The 24,020-nt window shown below is 43.5% G+C and overlaps 1 protein-coding gene across 1 annotated transcript in view; it reads left to right on the top strand.

Moving 5' to 3' along the window:
- The window catches only part of ds (dachsous cadherin-related 1), a 68,380-nt gene that overhangs the window by 1,410 nt on the left and 42,950 nt on the right, over nucleotides 1–24,020 (top strand). The window lies entirely within an intron of this gene.

Here is a 24,020-nt window from a genome sequence, read left to right as displayed (position 1 = left end):
CGAGGGTATTTATTCTAACTCACTACGATACAAAGGAACCAACTACCTTTGAAAAGCGACAGTCAAGCATTGGTTTTGCCGCCCCTTGCTAAATCTCGAAGTTTCGATACGCTTTTAAGAGACCAAAAACTGCCTCCGTTCAGTGAACTTTGCTACACGTATTTCTGTGTTGAAAAGCAGGTTCTATGGTTTACTTAATGAATTACTACTTCACTGAATCAGTTTGTTGCTTAACCGTTTTCTTCTCATCTAAATAACTATCTCAGGCCTGTGTCACATTTTCCGCTAGCAGAAAGTATTTTACCTTGGAGTCATTGGTTGCATCGAAAAAAAAAGCAAATTTTCCGTAGGAATATTGGAGCGTCAATGTATGTCGCGACATCGCGCTGATCATCTAGTTTGACCACTTCTCTTATTTGAACAGAATCGACGACACATGTTTAGAGAATTCGTGTAAAGATGTTTGTTTATCACGAATGGTTTCGCATCTTAATGAGACGTTTTTATCCGCTACGACTCGTCGCGATTCCAGTAAAATGGATACTAACAAGATTTTTTTTTTATTAACATGCCAGTTCTATGAGTAGCTCGGTATCAGATCTGCTCACAACGTATCAATGTAGATCATTTATGGAAAGCACGGCGACATCTGGTCAATTTCGTCCACGGCGAAGCACGCTCTGTGTCAAATAGCCGAAGGACGGCACACAAGAAAGAACAAAAACACCGAGACTTAATGGGGACACTGCCAAAATGGCAACGTATCATACTATATTGTATTTTTCTTAATTTTTTGCTTCATTGTATCGTAAAAGAATCATCAGGAAATCGGTGTTGCCAGAACCTATACAATGAATCTCAATCTCTTTATAATAAATTTGCTTCATCTCACTTCTATGACGCATTTGTTTATTTTTCGAAATAATTCCTGAACACATTGATCTATAGTTTGTGTTTCAGAACACATAGCGAATTAACAAACGAGACGCGCTAACAGAAACCATACACTACATAGTTCTGCGTGTTATTTTGGCGTGTTTATTATAGATGTTACCTGTAGATGACGTACTCTAAAGCACTTGAGTGTTTGTGAAAGACGTAAACTGGGTAATTCATGCACGTACCTTTAAATGCGTTGCCATGGTGAACATAACCGTTCAGCCGTTGGCAAACGGCTTAAAACTTTCATATCGTTCCATAAAGCTAGAAGTCCAGCCAGGCTCACAGAGAAAGAAACATATCTAGTACTTTATATCAACGCTAACACTACAAGTCAATGGAAGGCCATTCTTCGCGGGTTTCGGCGGGGGACTGAAATAAGCCCAGTTATGCTGTAAACCTTCTCCCGGATGGCCTTCGTAAAAGTTCGTCTCAAAGTGAACTGCGAGTTGAAAAACAAAGACAAAAAATACTTGTGTTTATGTGTGGACTTGTTTGAAGTTTGCTTAATATGCCTATCGGTAGTATTTGCCTGTCAATTTGCAAAATTTGCTAAAGATTCTGTAATAGTTTCATCTATTGTAATATTATTTTCTTTTGATGTTCTACTCTGCTGGCAGACTGAACTTATTGAAAGCCTTCAATCTGAACCTTAACTACCTTTACCGTCTTTAATGGAAGATATTATCCAGAGATAAAAAGAAATTACTTATACACAGTCTCTGGCAGCTTCTGGCAGAATTTCTGTGTATTATATTGCATTTTTGCGAAGCGGCTCATTGGCCTCCATAAATCAGTGACTATGGCCAGCTACCGTTGAGACCGGTCACGTCACCCCCAAAGGAATTCGAAGCTCGCCTCGTCCTGTCTACCGCGCCGGTTTTCTGCGCAGCCGAACTTTGTAACTGGACAGAAAAAGTTTTCTGTACGACGTAGCATTTCTCTACTTTTCGCGCTTTGCTTCGTTGTCGCCATTTTTTCTCATGCAATCGCTCTGGTGCCACCGTATACGACGTAATAGTTCCGTTTCTTTCTTCTGTGCTTCTGGTATTAAGAGCTTTCTCAAAGAGGGTCAGAACCAAAAATGTGTATGACGTGCGATTTCGCTAACCAATACTAGCTAGTCATTGCAACTAGCTCACCCACTATCGTGTCCGAGAAAAACCAATTGTCGGATTTCCTCCGTTCAAAAAAGACTATCGCCGTTTTCTCGAGTCGGTCGGTTTCTTAGCGCCTCAGATTCTCCTCTTCTTCACCCCTCTTAACCTCGAAAATGGCGTATCTACAATGAATCGATACATGCACATTGCTTAACAACAACTGCGACAACAGCGATAAAGACATCCACATCGGTAAACTCCTTTAAGCCGGCCCGTAGTAACCATCTGGCTTGTTGATGGTCTGAAAAACCTGCCAGATTGCTTAACATCTTACATACCACCCCGTCCTACCAATCACTCTGACTACGCCTGCGTTACCAACCCGCCTTTAATGATGCGACCTGAAATCGCCTAATTATCCTATTAGTTGCTTCTGTCTGGTCTACAAATCTATTGGCTGACGATAAACACACATCTACTACATGTAGAAATTTAATGAAGAAACAAAAATGAAAGGTCTGTGATAGACGACAGTTTCTGCTGCTGCTGCTGCTGGTGCTGTTTCAAACAGTTGAGAACTTTTATTTTGGAAAATATCTATAGTAGAAGATGGAATTGTTTGATGCATTTTACTGTTGTCTGGTAGTGATTCGAGGGCCTACATTGAGTCCTTGCTACCTGGCTGCCTTTTGTTCGAGAGATCACGGTAGTACGCAGAGAAAAAGAAACGAAAAAAAAACGTAAGTTGACCTCCCTCAGTTCGGCAGGTCTCTCATAGTTGTTATTGGTCGTTTGTCCGTCATGAAGTTTCCCTTCAGATCAACAAAAGAAGAGCTTCTTTTTCTCTCTGCTGCGCTCTGTGTGGATCCGTGAGTGAGGGGCACCTATATATGTACATGTATTTGCTGCCATCAAGCTGTGTTGTATTAGAGGCTCTGTTTTCCTATGCTATCGTATAGGTACAGTGCCGTAAGAAGAATGCTTTGTTCGATCGAACATCAACACGTATCTTCCCTTTGCTTAGTGCGATTTCACTATTGACGCTATTTTACTCTTGCCCCGGCGACTAACTATTCCTTGGTCGAAATTGAATCCCCACTGCCGCTGCCGACGCTGCTTCAAGGACTCTCTGAACAGTCGTAGTAGGTAAGAAACAACCTAGATCATTGGTCCTTCTTTGTTTGTCAAGGAACTCCGTAGTTGGTGGCGACAAAATAGCAAGCGTATCAAAGGCAGCCTACGGGTGGATTGTTCCTCATGCAGCATGTCCCTCGGTAGCAGCATACAGAGAATGCGCACCAGTTCCTCTGTAGTTTCGGTACGAATTTTAGCTGAGGCTAACATGGCCACGCGGTCCGCTTCGACGTTCTTTGCTCCGGATGTCTCCGAAGCACGAAACGTAGGGCGGGGAGAGTTGGTTATATCTCAGCGGCCGCACAAACAGCAGCTACTGCTGAAGCTGAAGGAGATCTCGTCGCTCACTAGCGAGCGCGAGGCTAGATACTAGGGACGGACAGCAGCAACAATCTTTGCGGAGGCCCTACTGAATGCCTTCCTTCTGATTTTAATGCCGAGGTATGGATCTGCTGCAGTTGCTTCTTCCTTTACGCTATGTGAAGCTTCGTCATCTCCAGCCGTACGCCTGCCTCCCCCCCCCCCCTCCGGGGTATGGTCTCTTCGTTGGTCTTTGCTTCTACTGAAAACTCAGGCTGTGAAAAAATAGAAGAGGACCAAATTGCGGTAGCAACAACCGCTTATATCCTACACCCAGCCTATACATACTTAGGCAGCAAAGCAAACGCAAACGAGTAACTGAGAAGGATCAAGCAGACCCAGCCGATCATCGCTTCAAAAGACTTTCAAGGGCTGTGCCTGCTGAAGACGACTGTCGGTTCGTCTATATTTCTCAAGCGTTTTCGAGCTGCTGTTTGCCGCTAACGTTGTAGACGGTGTTAACCTAAGCAAGAGGAAAGCGCCATGCTGTAGAGCAGCGGTGATTAGCAGCAATAGCGACGCCGCCGTCAAGAGCATCAACAACAGCTGCAACAGTCAACGGACAGAGCTGCCTTTACTCCTGTTGCTATAGCAGCACGGCAGCGCGAACGATTCGAATGGTCGTCGGGCCAGGTACGTTCGGTTGATTTGACGGAGTTAAAGATTCGCCGGCCGTCGCTATACGCGCAATCGTATAACAACATACACACACAAGTAAATCCAGATAGGTACACATGCTAACTTGTACATAGGGACACCCTCACTGACACAGAGGCCAGCGCAGGACTCGGTCGAATAGGTCCAGGTAGCTGGTACTTGCGGGTGCTCGCACTGCTGCCCGCGTTCGGATAGCCTCGAGTGTTGAACAAGACAGCGATCGACTGCGGAGAAAGCCGCTAGTCCTCTGGTTTAGCGAGTCAGGGGCTGGCCGTTGGCTGATCTTCGGTGCTGCTGCTGCTGCTTGTTGAGAAAGCCGAAAGAGGCTGTGCTGCTAAATTGCTCGCACGTTGTTCGCCCTATCGGTCGGGTGCTGCTCGGCGTTGAGTAGAGAAACGACGAGAAAGATCTAGGGATGGCCGTAATGATTATGGTGGTGCTGATGATGACTGTGATGGAAACGATGACGAAGACGATGACGAAGAATGGGTTGTAGCTGCTGCTCATCGAAGAGATAGATAAGTAGGCTGGTAGGCAAGCAGGTATTCGGCAACCGCAGCGACAACGAATTTGGCTGCAAAGAGAAACTTTGCGTGTGGTGACTGTCGCCAGCTTACGAAAGACTGTCTCGACCCCAGCCTGCGGCTGGGCTGGGTTCGGTCAGTCACGGTACAGCTAGAGCAGTAGATCTGTGAAGGTATGTTGGTTGATTCACTTTTCGCCAACGAGATAGATAGGCTTCGGTACTGACTCGGCTTGGTTCATAACTAGATCCGATTGCAAACTGATCAGACTAAGTTGGGCTGAGTTCAGAAGGAAGATCACGGGTGGACACCAGCGTACACAGCTATACACAACTTGGACGAGTCTGTTTTATTCTCTTGAGCAAAAGACTTTTATCGATGCAGAAAAGGACGAAAGAGCGGGGTAACTTCTCGACTCGTTCATTGAAACATAGCGACTATATCTATCGATGTATTGATAAATCACGCCGATAGAGCTGCGGCAAACAACTTTAACTGAAACTAAGCGAAGGCACGCAGTCGACAAATAAGAAAAGAGATGGGAATAAAGAGAAATGGCAGAACGGGAATCTGGGTTGGGGAAATAGTCGTTACATAGTGCTATTTTGTATGCATGAGAGAACACGTTCAATGTATAGTCGATCAGGATTGCCGGAGTTATAGGTCGATTTTGTGCGGCACCTAGTTACTAAGTGACCCATGCATGCTGTCCTCTTTGCCACCCTTGAACCGGAATATAAAACGGCCGGTGTAGTCTGTCCATTTTCCAAATGAGTGCATTTCAAGAGGCAACTATGCACGTCTTTCGTGTTTGTTTTGCTAAATTTGTTTTGCTATCGAAGTCTGTTACGCTTAACATAGAATATTGTCGCCTAGCGCAAACAGAAATCAGAAGAAATAACGGAGAGCAGAAGGTAAATTAAAACCTCTTGCAAATCTTGGCGCGAGTATCAGCTCCGGCTGACTGGGCTTTTATATGGCGGTAAACAATTGTAAGATACGTATGTCACACTAAGATGCTGAATAGAACGTACCTGTGTATCCTTGTTATTTACTTATTCTTCGTACGTCTTTAGTTTAAAGGTATGCTCAAACCAAAGCGCATTTTCTAGACTTTACGACTGCTACAGGTCAAACAGTCACAGAATCCACAGTGTTTAGACACATCACAGCGTTTTGCATAGGTCTGACTTCATTTGCGGCGCTACCTCCAGCTCCAGCTGTTTCCGGACCAGTATCGACTTCAGAGAGTGAAATAGTACAGACACGATCTGCGTGTATTTTAATGAGGAGTTCCCTCCCGTTGAGCTGATCGTACCCAGAGAGCTGTCGAAATAGCCGCCAAATCTAATTCCACATACATACGAGCTACTGAGTGAAATGCAGGACGCGGTTGTATTGTGGCTCCAGACACGCACTCCTGCTTTGGTTGATGAGGTTTTTGGTTCATAGGTCTATTCTAACTGAACCTGGTCAAAAAGTCGCAGACGGTAGACCGGGCCCAATTTATCGAGCTATTGTACGTACAACAAGTTAAAGTTCTGTTGCTGTCATCAGGTTTGGTGACTGTGATATTCGTATATTAGGCTCGACCCAAGACGGTGGTTTGTTCGTAGCGGGGACATACAGAAAGACAGATCAGCCTCCCCTAGCTTGTTATAGCTTGCTGCCTCCGACTTTTTGAAGGTTAGGGGAGTTTGAATAAACAAGACTAGGGCGGGGTCACCAAAGGTAATAATAACAATAAAAAGCTCAATTCTGTTTTCTTTGGAGGAGGCTTTTAGTTATACAGAAACTCGAACGGGACAAATGTTATACAATTTATAACAGAACAGCTAGTTAATGTCAACTTGGCAATCAGCTGAGCCTAGGCCAACGGAAGTGCATACTCCTACGTCGTATAGCATAGTATCCGCGACTTAATGTAGCTACGATCTGTCATGACTGTTAACATCAGCTAGCCTATGATGTAGGATCCTTGTAATACCAGAACGAAAGCAAAGCAAGAAATGACAGAACGCATCATGATAGTATGCCTTCAGGCTGATAAGGCATCGTCCTTTCTATACATACTTATGTAAGTGATGACTAAAACGAATGTACTTATCTAGATAAATAAATAGAAAAACAAGAAATAAGTCAAGAAAAACCTGATCCTGGGAGGGAGATATTCATTTTTCCTAACACTTTATCAAGAATGTGACGCTGTTTTCACAATTGGAATCAATTAAATGATGACTATTATTTCATGTTTCCTACAGCCCTATATAGGTCTATGTGGTGGTATCGGAAAATGGTACTCGTCACAGTTTTCGCAGGTGGCCTTAAAAGGCCGTCACCCAAAATGCGAAACGTCCAGAAATCTCTAATATCCTTTATATGGGAATTCTTAGCATTTAATAGAAAAGATTCATGTCTACGCATAAATCCAGCTTGGTAAGATATTTAGATTCCTGACTTAGTCGACTTGCGCACTGTTTTATTATCAATGAGACGCATGGATCGCAACGTAAGCGATCGCCTCAAGAAACACAAATTGGATGCTTAGAATATATTAATTATAGCTTTCAAATGGTTAGTCTAGATACACCACATATATAAACTGATGCCATAAACTTCCTAACATTTAAAGGTCAAGCGCTTAAAGAAGCTCGAATCAGAAACTGCTCAGACAGCGCCTTTACGCCCATTTTTTTGTTACAGTCAGTCGAACATAATTTAAGTTTAAGGGTATGGTCCAGTAAACTAATTGCTCAATAGTCCTTGATATGCCCTCCGTCTTGCTACCCATGACAATAAGAAAATATTCAGTTAGAACAATCCTCATTATCAATGACAAAGCTAGTGGAATTGGTGGATCGTTTGATCAGACAGCATACCAGTGATATTCGGCTGCTTGGCTAAAGTCTAAAGGTTTTTTTTGGCCTTTTCTACTTGGACTATTTTTGAGAGCCTTACAAGCATGTTGATACTCCTGCGGTTCTTGTGTTTTTGGTATCGTAGTCAAGACAGCAGCCAACTCCATATCTACGTAGTCTTTATTGACGCCTCTATGTCGTGCGCATGTAATGTCTCGGCTGCAGAACTCGGACCAGTGTTAGTATTTCTCCCGGGACCAGCTTCTGAAGTCGGTTGGCTGGAGAGGCTCGATGAGGGCACAAAGGACCTGGCCGACCCGCCGGCAGGCAACCGAACGCTCCGTAGTGCAGATCAAAACATTGTGTTCCATCTAAGTGCAAGTCTAGCGTTTCTTGTCGGTTCGTGCGTGTGTTATAGTGCATCGTTTACCTTTTACTGCCTCACCGGTATCGGCACAAACAACACGAACTTTGTGCTTTGATGGGAAAGCCATAATGGCTTTGACGCTGTTGCTGTTATACGCCGCGAATCGCCCGTGAGCCGTTGATTATGGCTGCGCTGCCGAAGATGTTTCAGAAGCTACTGCTGGTTGGCTGACTGGCTCCGATGACGGCAGAGAAGCAAACACATCAAACACTCTGCACTCCGTTCGGCCGTCTGTCTGATTGCCCGTCTATCCGCTCGTATACATTTATCGTACGGCAAGTCGTCCTCACACACTGTTTGTAAGGGTAAACATTGTTTCTACATTTTAGAACTCTAGCATTCCGTCGTCTTTTCCCTGTTGGCCCTTTGCTTTCTGCTCGTAATCGTCGTTTTTATTTGTGGTTTGTATTAGGCCTATTACATCTACACACGGACGCGCAAAGAAGGTGCGTCGGCCATTTCTAATGTGCGTCAGCGGACGACAAGTGGAATAACGATCCAAATAGAATAAGATAAAATGAAAATCCAATTTGTGTTATTTTTCCTGTCTGCGCGAAAATATTATCAACAGCGCGAAGAGTGCGTAGTAGTCCGGGACAAAAAGGGAGAGAGAGATATTAGTAAAACGCAGAAACCATGATAGTGTTGGTCGGCTGATCTTAGCAGACTTGACGGTGATTACACTCCCAAGAGTCAAAAAGACAATGTAGGAAGAGGTTGTTGAAAAATGTTTACTCTATCTATAATATGGAGAAAACTACGGGACATTTCCAGCTTCTAGTTCCTGGTTTATAGGAGAGCACAACTATATTGCATCGCATATTTGTAGCGGTATCAGTACAAAGGAAAAGGTGTACAGAAGAAAACGATGTTCTGGTTTTCGATTCAGAATACCACTCAAGCTGGCCGCTGATCCTGCACTTAGAACATTCAGCTTGGATTGTTTGGATTGCTATGGTAAAGTACTGCCAGCCGACGACAGTTGTCGCGTCTAGGAACATAGAAGGAACAAGCTAATGCAGGTACTTGTTAGGTTCACACTTCGTGATCAATGCGACCACGAAAAAAAGACGTGGGGCCCTGAAAGCTGTCGGGGTATGATGGAACCGACGGAGTCTTCTTCCTCTTCTCGAAATTTATCATGAATAGATGATGGCGAATGAACTATGGATCATTCGTCCATTTAATACAATATCATGGGTCGCTGTAGTCCTGCGCCAGATAAACTGCGTTCCATGTTCTGTATGTGATACGCTTTCAACTCGAAAAATATTCAGGAAGCTGTGTTAATTGCCTGGCATTTCGATGAGTAGACGAGTGAAGGTTGTTTTTCTTTGGCATATTTTTCACGAATTTCGAGCACAAAAGATATTTTCCAGAAGTCCGCGGAATTAAATCTAAATTATACCTTTGGGAAAAGTTTCAGAGCATAACAGTGTGATTAAATTCCTCAGCATTTCACTCGAGTCCTAATAAGCCCGCCGTGATTACCGAAGAGATACCATGCACGTTTCTTGAAGCATATGAAGAAAAAAATAAATTTGTCAAGCCATAAGCCAGTTTCCGAGATTCGTTGAACCATTAACACCTACATCTCAGAGAAAGTCATGTTTAGCTCTAACATAGAAACATAGGCCATCAACTCTATCGTAGCAGCAATGATGATATCACAAGCTTCATTGGGCTTTAAACGTCTTTCATTATTGCGAGATTCATATGTAGTTACTTTCTAACAATAGCAGCAACAGTAGCTTTGGTTCAATAATTTAATAACTTTCTCATCGAAATCATTGGTAGGATCCGATCGAACAGATGGTCAACGTTAGAGGCGTGATTCGCAAGACCCGTCGCGATGCCAGGGTATAGCTCTGTCCTAAAACATAACAATACACATCGTTACTAAGGGCTCGCCCACTGGGTTTGCTGATCACAAAGCCCAATGGTACGCACAGATAGTTGATCAGGAAGAGGAAAAGCTACGAAGTCAATTCGAATCGTCGATAGAAATCGAAAATTTATTTTGTACACGTGTCCTGCACAATGTGTACTGCACACATTATTAATTTTTAATTATAAATATAATTATTGCACCCATTAGACAAGAAGGCGATGGTAATGCAAGTAAAATTTAATTTTTTTTTCCGCATATTTATTAAGTAAAGAGTCTATTATCATGTACGCGGACGTCTACCGTTTTTCACTGCTTTTACTCAATGTGCTTACTAACTTAGCTTCGCTATTAAAGTAATGATAAAAATCACAGTAATATTTGTATCAATTTACGAATGTCATAATCTTACTATACCTGTACTTTTGGATTCGCATATACCGCAATCATATACAATGCGGAGTTGACACCGTATTCTACAAAGAAAAACCATTGCTGGCTTAAAGTGTTCTGATTCAAAAGATAAATACAACCCTTCCCATTTGTACCTGTTTTTTCATCGCACTAAATTGGAACTACGGGCTATATAATTGAAGTGTGAGTCACGTCAGCAGAGTTATTGGGTGGCTGGTCCGTGATGGTCGAAGTTGGTATTTATTTGTTAATCTATAATACACGATGGAATCATAACTTGGATCTTTTCAACGGATCGGTCAGCTGTATGCGGACGATACTGTTATTTTAAACATAGATTGGCTCATCATCACTGGCTCACCGTTGTCTCGAAACAATTAGAATCACTCTTGATCCAATTTTTCACAGTCTTTATCTACCACTATCCATTCATACATATAATTACCTGAATACATCTATCGGCATAGCCTGTTTATTTATGCATGCTATCTAAAAGGGATACATGGAGACAAAAGGAAAAGCACGGAGACGAAAATGCTTCGAAATAGAGCAGCTCTAGAAAGAATGATCAAGCCTCTATAAACTGATCATTTTTCCTGGTGGAAAACTGATCGGCTTCAACTCGACGTGACGGCAACGCAACTGACCCTGACGCGAGCTTTCTGTGCCGGTTTGGGTCCAAAAGAATGTTTTGAAACGATCTGATTTTTTGCTCGGACTAGTAAACACGGAACGGCGCACGCTTCTATGTTTCGTTCTGCTTTATTCTCACATAATGGAGAGGAAAAAAGGGAGCGAGGTCCGGAAAAACGTCGCGAAACGAAAAAAAAAAAGTCGAAAGAATGGCCAAGTTTACCGGCCCGGTTGCCGAGGTGTCTAGCCACCAATTTTGGCCGAGGCAATTTTTCATTTTGTAAACGGTCACGGTGCAGGAAACACACAAAACGCAAGACACAAAACGCGCTCAGCTGACGCGAACAGCCGGCACCAACTAACGTGGATATAGCTATAGGGATGCGCCCGCCGCTGTTGTTACATTCTGTCCATTTGATTATTGACTGTATTGACGCCGCTGTGAGAGATGATGCTGATGATCGACAAGACAGTCATCTCAAGATTATAATCATCGGTACACGCAGATCTCCATATATATATGTATGGCACCATAAAATACATGGCAAACGGAACTGCACAGTCTGGTAAGGCTGACGTTGATCCCAAAGCGGATGCTGTTATGGTTTAGTGGTAAGCCGGCAGGCCTTCTCGTTCGCGTCGCCGCCCCGGTCGAAACACTTCGACGTTGTTACATATTCCTGCGCAGAGGAGTACCTATGCCAAGAGTTTGTCCTATTGTATGTGTAAGCATTGGGATCCCGGGTGTTGACGGCCTGCAGTTCAGGATCCTTAATGCTGCATGCATGTCAATATTACGCGATGTGGTTACACTTTGCAGTGATTGTTAAAGTTCATGGTAGTATATGAAAATTGGCTAATTCCGCTGATTATTGAGGTTATTGGATTGAATTGGTAGCTTAACTTTGGAGTGATACAGAGTTTTTTTTTGAAAATCTAAGGTGATCAAACCGCGTTTAACAATTTCACGGTAATCTGATTGTGTGAAGTACGCTATTCATATGTTCATACATATTTTTATTTCTAAGGCATAGTCGCAGAAGAATAAATCATATAATCATATAGTAGCAGATTATGTAATGAAAGGCAACCCAGCAAAAACAATTATTATATCATATATTTAGCTAACTATACACTTTTAAACCTCTGTATAAAATTATTAATAAATATGCATTGCAGGGTGTCAAACACATCTTAATTATTCGACAAAAATTTTATAGATATAAAATTTTGGTTTTTTGTTGTGCGAAGGATCACTACTGGTTTGCCAAAGAACACCAATACGCTTGACTTCAATCAGCCGAACATATAATGCATGTGAGACATATAAAACTAATTCTTCCAGCCAGTGTCCTAAGTAGATTTTCATTTTGAGTGATCGCGAGGAACGATTACCATATAAACCAAAGTATTAAAGTTTGAGGTAAACATGAAACGCGAGAAACTTGTCTGAGCTCCACGCAAACAAAGGTAAACTCTAGCATGAATGATATAAGCTCGCTGCCGGCTCACTAAAGTGTTGTATGCTACCTTGACTGACAAGGACCCACAACGTATCCTTGAGTTGGAAATTTGCTTAGCTATGCGAGCCGAGATAAATGCTGGATTGACAGTTGTAGAAGTTTTTAAATAGAGGAGTGAAGACATCTAGTTGCAAAGGTTTCAGCTCCGAGTCTGCCTGCAAGCTCGTAGCTAGGTCCATCATATGGGCTTCGCGGTTACACGTAGGATCATTTTGCTTATTATCTTCCTTAACAATGGGATGAAAAACTTTAGCTCACTGTAAAATCTGCAGGGGGCAAACGGTATCTTTGCTTTTCGGCCATCTGGAGAGAATGGACGAGTGTTGTTCGTTTTCGGGCTCTGCAAAAAGCGTTCATCCACCCTTCGTTTTCTTCTGTCTTTCTTTGACCGGCCCTCTTCTATCTCCTGCTGCGTAAGAACGAACGAACCATGAATGGGAGAATTTCAGTTGAACGCATGATATTCTAGCTAACTGCCTAGTTAGTTGTGTCTTCTTTTTTTAATTAGTTCTATGGGCTGACGAAAAGCTTGTTTGCGCCGTTTTTCCAAAGATGGCTACAGGGAACGCGAGAGCGCTTTCTCTTTAACAATGAAATATATGTATATTCACCGCAAGAGACTTTCCTTCTACAGACCCAGCCATATGATTAGCACTGATAGGTATGGCAGGAAACAATGTATCATAGAATCGCGTCGCGTCGCGTCGATGTCAAAACGCGCGAACTTCAAGAGTAGGTCTGAAATATCAATTGCTGGGGGTGGGCGGTCACTGCTTTTTGATGGATTGATATTGCGCATTACATGCCATGTATCTCAGGTTCTTTTATCTGGCAAGAGGGTGCACGCTATTAGTCAATTCGCGGTGGCTGATTCGCATCACAATTCACTACTATATGTATTCCTCGAAGCAAAATAGTTCCTTGGTCAGTACTTTGTATATTTTGAGTTACAGTCATGTTCCTAGGTTTTCATTAACATTTGCTCCTGACAACATACTTCACATACGTGCCTGCACACGCCAAAATAGAAAGACAGCGTTTTTAGGCTAACTCCGGCTGAACCCAAATATATAAGTACACGACCCTCGGGGGTACCTATTCGGCTTCACAAGGTCCTTATATACATTCATGGGATCGACTAGTCGCTTGCTAGTTTAAACCAATCACCAGCCGGGATCTTGCTCTCTTGCGATATCTCTAATTTTGTTTATTGTACTATATTTCAATGAACCAAGTAGATGATGATTCGTCTATGAAATCGTTCGATTGACACCCATCGCTTTTTTTTTTAATGATCTTCGCATGTTATCACTTTAAACATGGTTCATTAGTCATACTATGTGTTCTACGTAAAAGTCGGTAACATCTGCCGACAGCTATTCAACAGTAGCTTCGGAGTGAGTACAGAGAGTGCGGTAGTGGAACACGCATCGCTAAACGCCGGTAGAGCCCAATACCGTACTATCCAGCTGTAATATGTGTCCTTATTTATCCTTTCTTTAGTGATGTTCGTTATATCCACGGAAATTTCCCACAGCTCTTAAAATGTTCGGTAAACGTGCTAACTATGGTGTTATTATAACAACATATATGAAACGACTTTGGTCGAGGGAGCTAAACCTACTTTTTCGTTCTCTGCCATACCATTGCCTCTGGTATTAAATAGGTTGAATTCAATTTTTACTTATATCTCCCTTAAGGTCGTTCCGAGTTTCAAAGTCAACTGACGATTAAACTGAAACAAGCCGGAAGCAGTAAGGAAAAATTCCCATCGCCACAAGAGACGGTGATTATAGCATCGCCAGCCTCCTCGTTGATGATGAGATGATCATTCGCTGTAGCCATTTTAGCTCTGAAGTGGTTTTTGTCAGAGCTTCTTCAGTGGCTTGTAAACAGCCTGGAAATGAACGGGTTCGCTTCTGGGCTGTGATGCAATAAGAACAGCAACCGTTAATGCTGATCAGATTGCTAGCTAGAATAGCATCCGGCCCGGTCTAAGTGTTGTTGTCGATGTTACCGGGAACCAATGAATAGAATCGTCAAAGAAGCCGGATAAGTCGACAGCTGAGCTCAAGAGTACTATCTCGATGAACGAAAAGCGAGTTGGCTTTTCCTTCTGGTGGTATGTTTATGATGTCTGGCTTGTGCTTATGGCATGCATCGATCTAATTGAAAGAATAAAAGGCAAACTAAAGGGACAGGAGATAAACGACAAACAGCAATAACATTTGGTACAGATACCGACGACGATGTTTTACATGGTGCATAATAGAAATGTTTCAAAATAAGAATTAAGCAGAAACCGCAGTCACCAGAATGGACATGAAGACTCATTAGCTCAACAGTTAAAGAATATTTTTTTATTTGCAATCGACCTTAAAAGTGAATGCTTAATATAAATGTTTGCCTATAATGAGTTCTTGCGAAGGACAGCCGACCACAGCGCTTCACATAATCATCCCGTAGATCCCTGGCCAAGCAGGCAACATTGGGCAATGTTACTTGTAGTTGCCTGCAAAACCCACAAACTCGCCACGATACCGCAGAAGTGTCAGACAAAAAGCAATAGCCACTTTCATGTGATAAACATGTGATAGTTCGCAACTATGTGCCTCTATGTATGTAGATAGCAGAGTATGAGGATCAAATGGGTGGAAATAAATCGAACTGACTCACATGCCCAGGTATCTGTCCATATTCGTACGATTTTTTTATAGCTGTGCAGATGCAGACAGTCATTTGCCACCCATGTCTCTAGCCGCACGATGCACTCACGAAAATTAGCCTAGTATCCCAGGCTGAAGTCTTTCTCTGGATGTGCCCACCTCACTTACCGAGCAGCTCGTCAACTTTACTATTTAATAAATAACTTTATACAAACTCCACACACACGTACTTCCGGGAATTAGAGGAGAAACAAACACCGAGTTAAATTCCTAATCGGCGTATCTACATTTTACCGCATACGTAACGTAGCGTACGCATACGGCTATTTTTAGCGAAAATGAAGTAATATATTATAGAATTAGAGACACAGTAATCACCTTTTGTAGCGGAAAAACGCTTCATTTTTACTATGCTTGTTTGCTTATCGTGTGAGTTCCCTTTCGCTCGTCAGTCCCTGCCTCATCATATGCCTGATAAAAGTTATGGTTTCTGTAGAAAAGAATCCTATCTTACCCTCTTTCCTCCCTTCTAGAGAACACTCATAGTTACATGAGCTTCTTCAACATGTGTGAGTCAGCTTGTGTATTTTGCTGTCTAATTTAGCCATACACGTTTTTCTATAATTTGTGTTACTTTTTTCATTTGGCGCTGACGCCGACACAACCGCCGCGTTCAACTGGTACGCTACTGCTGCCACCGTTCTTTCCTCTTAAAATAAATGATTTACAGCTTGTGTCACAGGTATGTGTTGGTTGCTTGGTTCAGCCCCGAGACGCCCTTTGGGTTTCGGGTTTTCAATCTCCAACATGCGCACGCTATCTTTCTTGGCAACCGTGTGGTAGTAGCGCGGCTTTTTGCTGAGTATCTTCCCCTGCTGTTCAGGTTGCTGTTTTTGTTTGACGCCTCTGTAGTTCTTGTTCCGTTTTTTTGCGGAACTCAGACTTTATTGACATATATTTTGGTCTCTGAATTCAGAAATGGCAAAAAGAGCGAAGATGAAAAGCAGCGGAAAAAGGTAAGAAGCGAGAAGGCACAATGAAATACTAAAAACTAAGCCGCCGACATAACCGACCATTAGATGACCGCGGTGGAGAAAGCTTGGAGGGATTTAGCTGGTGCGGACTGTCAAGATAGGTCACTGTTGCCATCACAGTGAAATCTCACCTCCAGCAGCTATCCAACCTAAGGAAGAATAACATGAATAATTGAAAGTAAGGAGCTTCTATACCGATGTCCCTCTGATGGACTTCCAAGGAAGTCCACCTGAGGGGCATCGGAAGCAGATGGAAAATGCGGCTGTCTGCAACGAAAAGTGTGAGCCTTTGATTTCCACGTCGTCATGCACCAACGGCTTTTTGGAAATTATTCCTTTCTTCTCCCAGATCCCGGCCACCATACTTCGTCGCTCTTTTATCTTTTGTTGTTAAAGGTGAAAAGACTCACGAAAACGCTTTGGTCGCAAGTCACCACCACGAGAAGGTTTACGGACAGTCGAGTCTAGAGTGGATTGAAAACCGGAGAGCTTCATCGAATCACCACAGCAAAGACAACGCGTAGAAGCTTGTATACTTTCCGAAGAAGTAGAGTTCGCCGACATCGGGACCTAGCAAGAATGATAACGCTGTTGAAGCCAAATAAATGGCTCAGGGTTTACGTGTAACGTATCTACAACCGGCATCGAACGTGCATCACGTACGGAGTTTGCCTATTACAGAGCCTGTTACACAATCTGAAGGGCGGACAGAATAAAGAGCAGTACGAAGCCAAACATGACAAGCTGTCGAAGTCCTGTTGAGACGCAGTGCGGAGCATTAACTCTTTCGTACCTGTTTCTACGAGCGGAACGAAACAAGATACTATTGACATGCAGTAAACATTTGTCACTGACAACATAAAGCAAGGAACAGTGGTCGGGCGCCGGCTCACTGCGTAATTTGTACTCGTGTTTACATACCGCCGATGAAATCGAAAGCTTTATTTACAATGAAATAAAAGCAAACAAAGAAAGATGAGACAGTAAATTTAAAAGAATCCAGGCGAGTAACACAAAACAAAAAACCGTTGAGCAAATATACAGGATCGTACACACATACGTAAGCGGACATATATCGTGGCGTGCGTAAACTATGTTCGAGAAGGTGAAGCACCAATAGAGCAGAGGGACCTACATAGAATCAATTAGATATTACTAAAAACACTGAAGACAACACTGAGAACCACGACACGCTTCCCCCGTATAAAGGAATTAAACGAAACCTCCCGCAGAGCGGTGAACGGAAAGTGGATAATTGTGTGTGATTAAGGCATGGGCTTTTTTTGTAAAGACATGAAGTTAAAAAATGGTTTCAATAGTTCGATATTCGAGAGCACCCTATTGACTTCTTTAGGATCCAGACAATAAACCAGTAACGAAAGCAATCAATAACAGCAATGGGTGTATATTGTAGGGCGCTATACACCTAGCACAATATGGCACACGGTATGTCAGCAAGCATCTTGAAACAAGTTGGCAGTTGTGTTCCTCGCTGACCGGTTTCGAAACCTTGTTAGGACACTGTTTATTCAGGATGTATTCTCTATACAGACTCGAATAAGGAAAGCTGGCAGAAAAAAAACTAACACGCACTCATGCTAGTTTCCAGTACTAGTCTTGATATCAATAAAAGCAGAAACAAATATTTCTGAACGGTGAACCATTATTCTAACTATTTTTTATTTCCTTTTTTCAGTAGTGGCGACGGCAGATAGTAGTGTTCTCAGAGGCTATCCTGTTATGTTGACAATTGGAGATAAGATTTGTTTCGCGACTTACGAATTATACTCTACATACATGCAAAGAAATACGCGATTTTGGGTATATTTAGAATTAAATACTGTCTTAATTCAGCAGCACTTTAAAACGTAAAGTAACCTTTCTTCGGAGCCTGTCGGTCTCATGCAAACTATCTGATCAAACGACACAATGTCGACGAACCGTACATAAAAAGCACGAGTTGCGGCAAACCAAAACTGGAGTAATCGTCTAAAATGATTCTACTTCTTAGACCGAAATGGTGACCATGTGGGCGGTATCCAAGTCACTCCAGGGATAAAAACAAGTGGGCATGAGCAAACTTTTCTTGTCAACACCAAAGTACACTTATAACAGAAGATGAGTTAGCTTTATTCGATGTTCTCCGACACAAAATTAGGTCAAGTCAACGTTCTATTCAAACATGAGGATGCGTACGTAGACAGTTATCATAAGGTTTTCGTTTATTACAAATTGTTTTGCGGCAATTGTATTGCGTTACATTTATCACCGTTACATCAAGTTAGAAGTATATACAGTATACCAGGTCTCACCTCAACTTACTTTTTTTTTCGATTTTACAAACAACGAGATCGGTAAAACAAGCTACCTGCTGAGCTTCTGAAAAACAGCATAGCTACCAAGGTATCTGCTGGTATATTAGCATATACAAACAGAGACCAAATCAACAATCACAGCTGCTGTTGCAGTTAAAACAAACGCCAACTGCAGACCCTTACTAAATGACTTACTATGCTGCGTGGACATGAGTTACCGTATTCGTCCAACGAACCTCAACGTTTACCCCCGTTGCCTCCATTATTAGAGTTCTCAATGACGTCATTACGTCCAGCTGCATCTTTGACAGTATCTAATGGCAGCTGCTAGCGCAGTTCTTAAATAATAGACGAGTAGTAGAGTAGATAGTAGCCAAACAGGGAACTCCAGATCAGGCGTGGTAGTTTGTCGTTTTGGCCGATGTTTATCTGTCTGACTGTCCCTCCATCCGTCTGCCCATATGTCCCTCTCTGTTCCATTTTGGCCCTCGCATACCCACGTTAAGCTTTTTTACTTTACTCATTGTGTTCTCATAGTCTCAAGATGCAAAGAGCCTAATCCTTATGTATCCGTGACATTCGCTATGTTTATGCATATCTCTGGGAGTCCTCTACTGCTCCGGTCACTCAATTGCTTGGTAATAGGCGATGCATCGTAGCAATAATGGCAACGCTGATTGAAACGGCGTCACGAGACGGCAACTTTTTCTCAACCGGCTGCTGTCCTAGTTGTCGACCGTGGCCGCTGGGTTATTCAACGCTTTGGTTTACCTGTCGCTGGCTGCTTTTTTGGTCGAGCTTTTCTTCTCGTCCGTCTACCCAGTCCTCAATGTACATAGTGTCGATGTTCACAACAACATTCATGAGAAGCACATAACAATTGTCGTAGCAAGCAGAAACAGCGGTAGAATCACGACCAGCTAGCCAGAGTAACTCGATGTGTTCTGACTGACTGAGGACCACGAAGAGTAAGGTGACCGTCGACGGAACCCTTAACAGTCCGGCGATGCCCAGTCGACGACTTGTTTCTGCTATATTAGGAGCCCTCCAACATCCCCTCGGTAAGCGAAGCGGGCAGAATAACCACGGGTAGTGGTCGTCGTTTCTTCATTTGCTCGATTTCGTTATGACTTGGATGCTCAGTGCTCAGCTTCGCCGGCCTGTTCGTCTCCACAAGTCGTCCATGATCACGAGCCGCAACCGGCAGCCAAGTGGATAGTCACACAACGCGTCCATCAGACGAAGAAACTTTCCTGTTTCAGCAGCCATCTGCCTGCTGTTACTTCGGCTTCTGTTTCTACTGCGTCAGATTTGTGTACGGTTCCGACGGACGGCGCTGATACGGTAGCAACTATGACAATAACGACAACGGCAGCAGCGGCAAAACCGAACGCGCCGGCTAAGGAACGCGCCGCGCGATCCAGACAACCGAACAACTTCCTTTCTCTCGCATCCTTCTTGGCTTCTTCCTCGTCATCATTTTCGTCATTGTCGTCGTAACTGTCCGTCGTTGGCATTCCCTGGTACGGTCTTCGCCGCCATCATTTCGATAGCAACAACCAAATTAAGCTAAACCATCCGTCGGTGGACTCCACTAACCCGGCTTTGGCTACTACCATCGGTAGTTGTAGTTGTCGACCAGCGAAAGCAATTGCGGCCGTTACAGTTGCATAGCTACTGTTATCGCTACGACTGCTAGAGGCAGCCATGAAATCCAATCCGGTCCGATAGAACAGTCAAGTAAGCCCGAACGACAAAGGGACTAGCAATACGATATCGATTGCCGCACGTAGCAACTGAGGGGTAGCGCTTGCTGCTTTTCTTGCGGTCGTGGGGTTGCCATTAACAAGACAACATGGACAATTTGTTGCCGTCTGCAACAGCAAAGAAGGATGGGTAGGTGGGGTGATTTTTACTCGGCAGCAACAATCGGACGTGACGCAGAACGAGCGACGGGTTTGGATACGACGTTGCACAAAAACTGCGCACAGGAATGGGGTTCACGTTGTACAACCATCGGAAGTAGTTGAACCGATAGCGTGAATACACCGTTAAAATCTCGGCATGATATAACCGTTTCGCCTCGTCTTTCGTCTCTCACGGAGCGCTGTTACGGAGACAAAAGCGTATCACCTGATGGTTCTGTCCATCGCTTTTTCAGGTGCAGAAGATGACCGCGCCAACTTCTCTGTACAGTGACAAACAAGATTTGGGAAAAGCGGATGACACCACAGCGGCATTAACGACGACGCGATGACAAAGACGGCAAACAACGACAGGCGATCGTTAGTTGCTGGGCTACTGGTTGGCAATAGCTATAGACAACGGCAGAAACGCTAGACAGCAGGAAAGAACGACGGCAGTTCGGTTTGGGTCGACTGTGGGTGAACGTTGAACTGGTCAGCAGCGCGGCGCGACGGGTCACGCTGGATTCGGCACCGGCAACAGTCATTTTAGGCTACTGTTTTCTGTTGAGGCTTCAGCAGCAGCAGCAGCAGACGGCCGCTGGTGACGTCGTCGGTTCACGGCTCGCTTTTGCCTACCAATAGTCGGCTGTAGTCGCGCTAGTGATTGTAGTAGTAATGGTAGTAGTTTTGGCTAAATTGGCGGGTTCAGCGAGCCCGACGAAGAGGGCAGCGGGAGACCGACCGCCTTGAGGATGGGTATGCTTGCTGATGCTGCAAATGATGTCGATGATTCCAGCGCTGATGCAGACGACAAAGCTGCTAGTGGCGTTCGTGATGGTGATTTTAAGCGTTGATTGCCTGGGAATAGCAATTGCTATTGAAGTCGTTGGTGCTGCCGACGTACGGCAATGCCATGCACTAGCGGCGTAGCGTACGGAGCCAGTTAAAAACTAGTCGTGCTGCTGAGCGTTTCGTTGTCTATCGCTCTCCCTCGATTTCTATGAGAGTCAAATCGAGTAGATAGTATCGCAGAGAGCTGATGTAGCTAAAGTTGTCAAGGATGCAGATCTTTTGCCAACGGGAAAGTATAATAGAAAGAAAATTTAAGCTGACACCTGAATAAACTATAAATGACCGGAGGGTGGACACACGCATAGATGGGCGGAGATAAGAAGGAGCTGTTGTGACATGGTTCTAATATGCTGTAGTACATGAAGATTCTGTGAGGCCACTGAGCAGCGGCTAGCGCCAGACATTGAAGAAAGCAGTAAAAAGAGAGATAGAAACATCTACGTATGAATTATAATTAATCGTTCAGCCAAATTAGCTACTAGTACCTGCTAAGCTTGTTTATATGTTACGAAGGATGGGGTAGTGGATGCCATACGTATAAAGAAACACAAAGAATATATAAATAGAAAGAAAGCATTATAGATCGTAATTCGAATTACGATTGCATCGACTGTAGCAAGAGCAGATGTTGTACCCATAAAAATCTTCTTAATTCGACCAAATTCGACCTCCTTAATATACAGTGTACTTATAAATATTCTATATTTCACTCCGTTTTCTTTATTCTACTATATAGGAAGAAACGCAGCCTCACCGTACAATTTCAATGGTCATTTCCCCACAGCAAGCATTACCAAAAACCATATAGAAAAAAAGCTACGATTCGTTTCTGGCAAAATATAAGGGAACTGAAGGAGGGCATTAACTGCTATCACTCGACTAATGGCGACGGCTGAGCAAACTATGTCGATGAGTAGCAGACGTTGGTGTGAGCACCACTGATAATCAACCCTAACCGCAGGGGCATTTAATGATCACAGGGAGACATTTGATGGGGCGCCCGATAGGCCAAGAAACACAAAAAGGTAGCAAGTCTTTGAAGGTCATTAGCCGATCAAAGGTACACTCAAGATTTTTACTTGCTTACTTTTTTTGGCAGAACAATCGGGTTCTGGCAGAAGCTTTTTTTGCACGTACGCGAGAAAGTCATAGCTTTTATATACACGCCCGTATTTTCACGCTATGTACCCTCAAAACCTGTATAGAATCGCGGTGTTATCCGAGTCGATTCGACATTTTGTTAAATGATAACAACACGTTCTATTTCAGCAAAAGCTACAGGTGACAACCTGTCATCCGTGTGGTGTTTACTGGGATCATGTTGTTGTTGTTGTTGTTGTTGTTATTATGAGAAAGCTGTAATCGTATCAGTGATTGGCGGAAAATAAATATAAATATAGATCTTTAGCCGAGCGCAGACAGCCTTTGGCGTGACGTTGTGTAGCTTGTTATTGCGTGCTTAAGACGCGGCTCAAAAATCCCATTCGGACTCTGTACCAATGGTGCGCTTGCTTCGGCAACCGTTCAGTGTCATTGAAAGAACCCAACTATTTAAGAATACCCATTTATTACACGTTGCTTTCCAGCACTTAAAACAAGCAACGCAGCGCTAGCTTAAATGGAATAAATGTGCCACCTTAAGCTTAACCAGTCGTGAGGGAAAAGGGCTGTCAGTTCTTCAGCTAACATAGCTAACTACGTCGAAATACTTTTTAAAAAATATTGTATATCTATTATTTCCTGTTATTCAATAGAGTGAACTCCATGTAACAAAACGATTATGTACAGCTGTTCTATAGAGAAAAATGCTTCAGTTACTGATGCAGTTATGCCTGTCATAGCTGTCAATAGCTACGGTTGTTCCTAAGCGAGATCAATCTCGTCTGTTGCGGCTTTGGAAAAAGATCAGTACCTAAAGCACACGAACACACACACGTATATATACGTATATACTTTTTAGATTGCCTCTGCTTGTCGACATAGATTTCATAACGTTACCCACACACTGTGCCAGTTGCTTTGTCCTTATTAGTACTCGCGCGCCCGTAAACCAAGCGCACATAAGCTCCTGCGTGAATAAATCTGTGCCTTGGTACGTTCTTTTTACCAGTACGAATGATGCTTTCAGCTGGAGTGTCAGGCGATGTTTCACATCGCAATTGCCCAGAAGTCACCGATGGGACGGGGCGAAACTGGACGGCAAGAGCGGGACAGGATGCGACCGATACTCATCGTTGTTACTGACATGTATCGATTTTTTATTGACGCAACTGGCGCCCCTTTTCTCTTTCACTCTCTCTCCGTTTTTGTAGCACAGCCGCTTTAGGCCAGAACGGTGTCTTGGGGTCGCCGACACCTCGCTCAGGATAAGCTCCACCGAGCGGCCAGGAAAATACCAGAGACGCCGACGAAAACGCTGCATTTTTATGTTTCTCATGGTGAAACTTGCTGATGAGCATTTTATGACAAAGAAACGATATCAATGTAGGAACTCATCGTTTCCAATTGAATCTAATAGAAAGAGTAGGCTGAGGGAAAGTTTCACGATACCGGCAAACTATGACTGTGGCACGAAACTGATTTGTCGACGTTGTTTCGGCCATGTTTTTTTGCCGTTGTTGTATCACGATGTATTGCTGGCTGCAGGATCAGTAACACAACTGGGCTATCATTAGAATTGCCAACCATTTACGCCATCTCATCTGGCAGAGTCAGAACGACGCGACGTATACGTTAACGACTAACCCCGGCCAATCGGTTCGTGAATGTCATGGCATGGTAAAGCATCC

Source organism: Varroa destructor, unplaced genomic scaffold, assembly GCF_002443255.2.
Source record: "Varroa destructor unplaced genomic scaffold, Vdes_3.0 BEIS01000006.1, whole genome shotgun sequence".
Taxonomy (NCBI): Eukaryota; Metazoa; Arthropoda; class Arachnida; order Mesostigmata; family Varroidae; genus Varroa; species Varroa destructor.
Note: the sequence above shows the minus strand (reverse complement) of the source record. Positions and strands in the feature narration are given on the sequence as shown.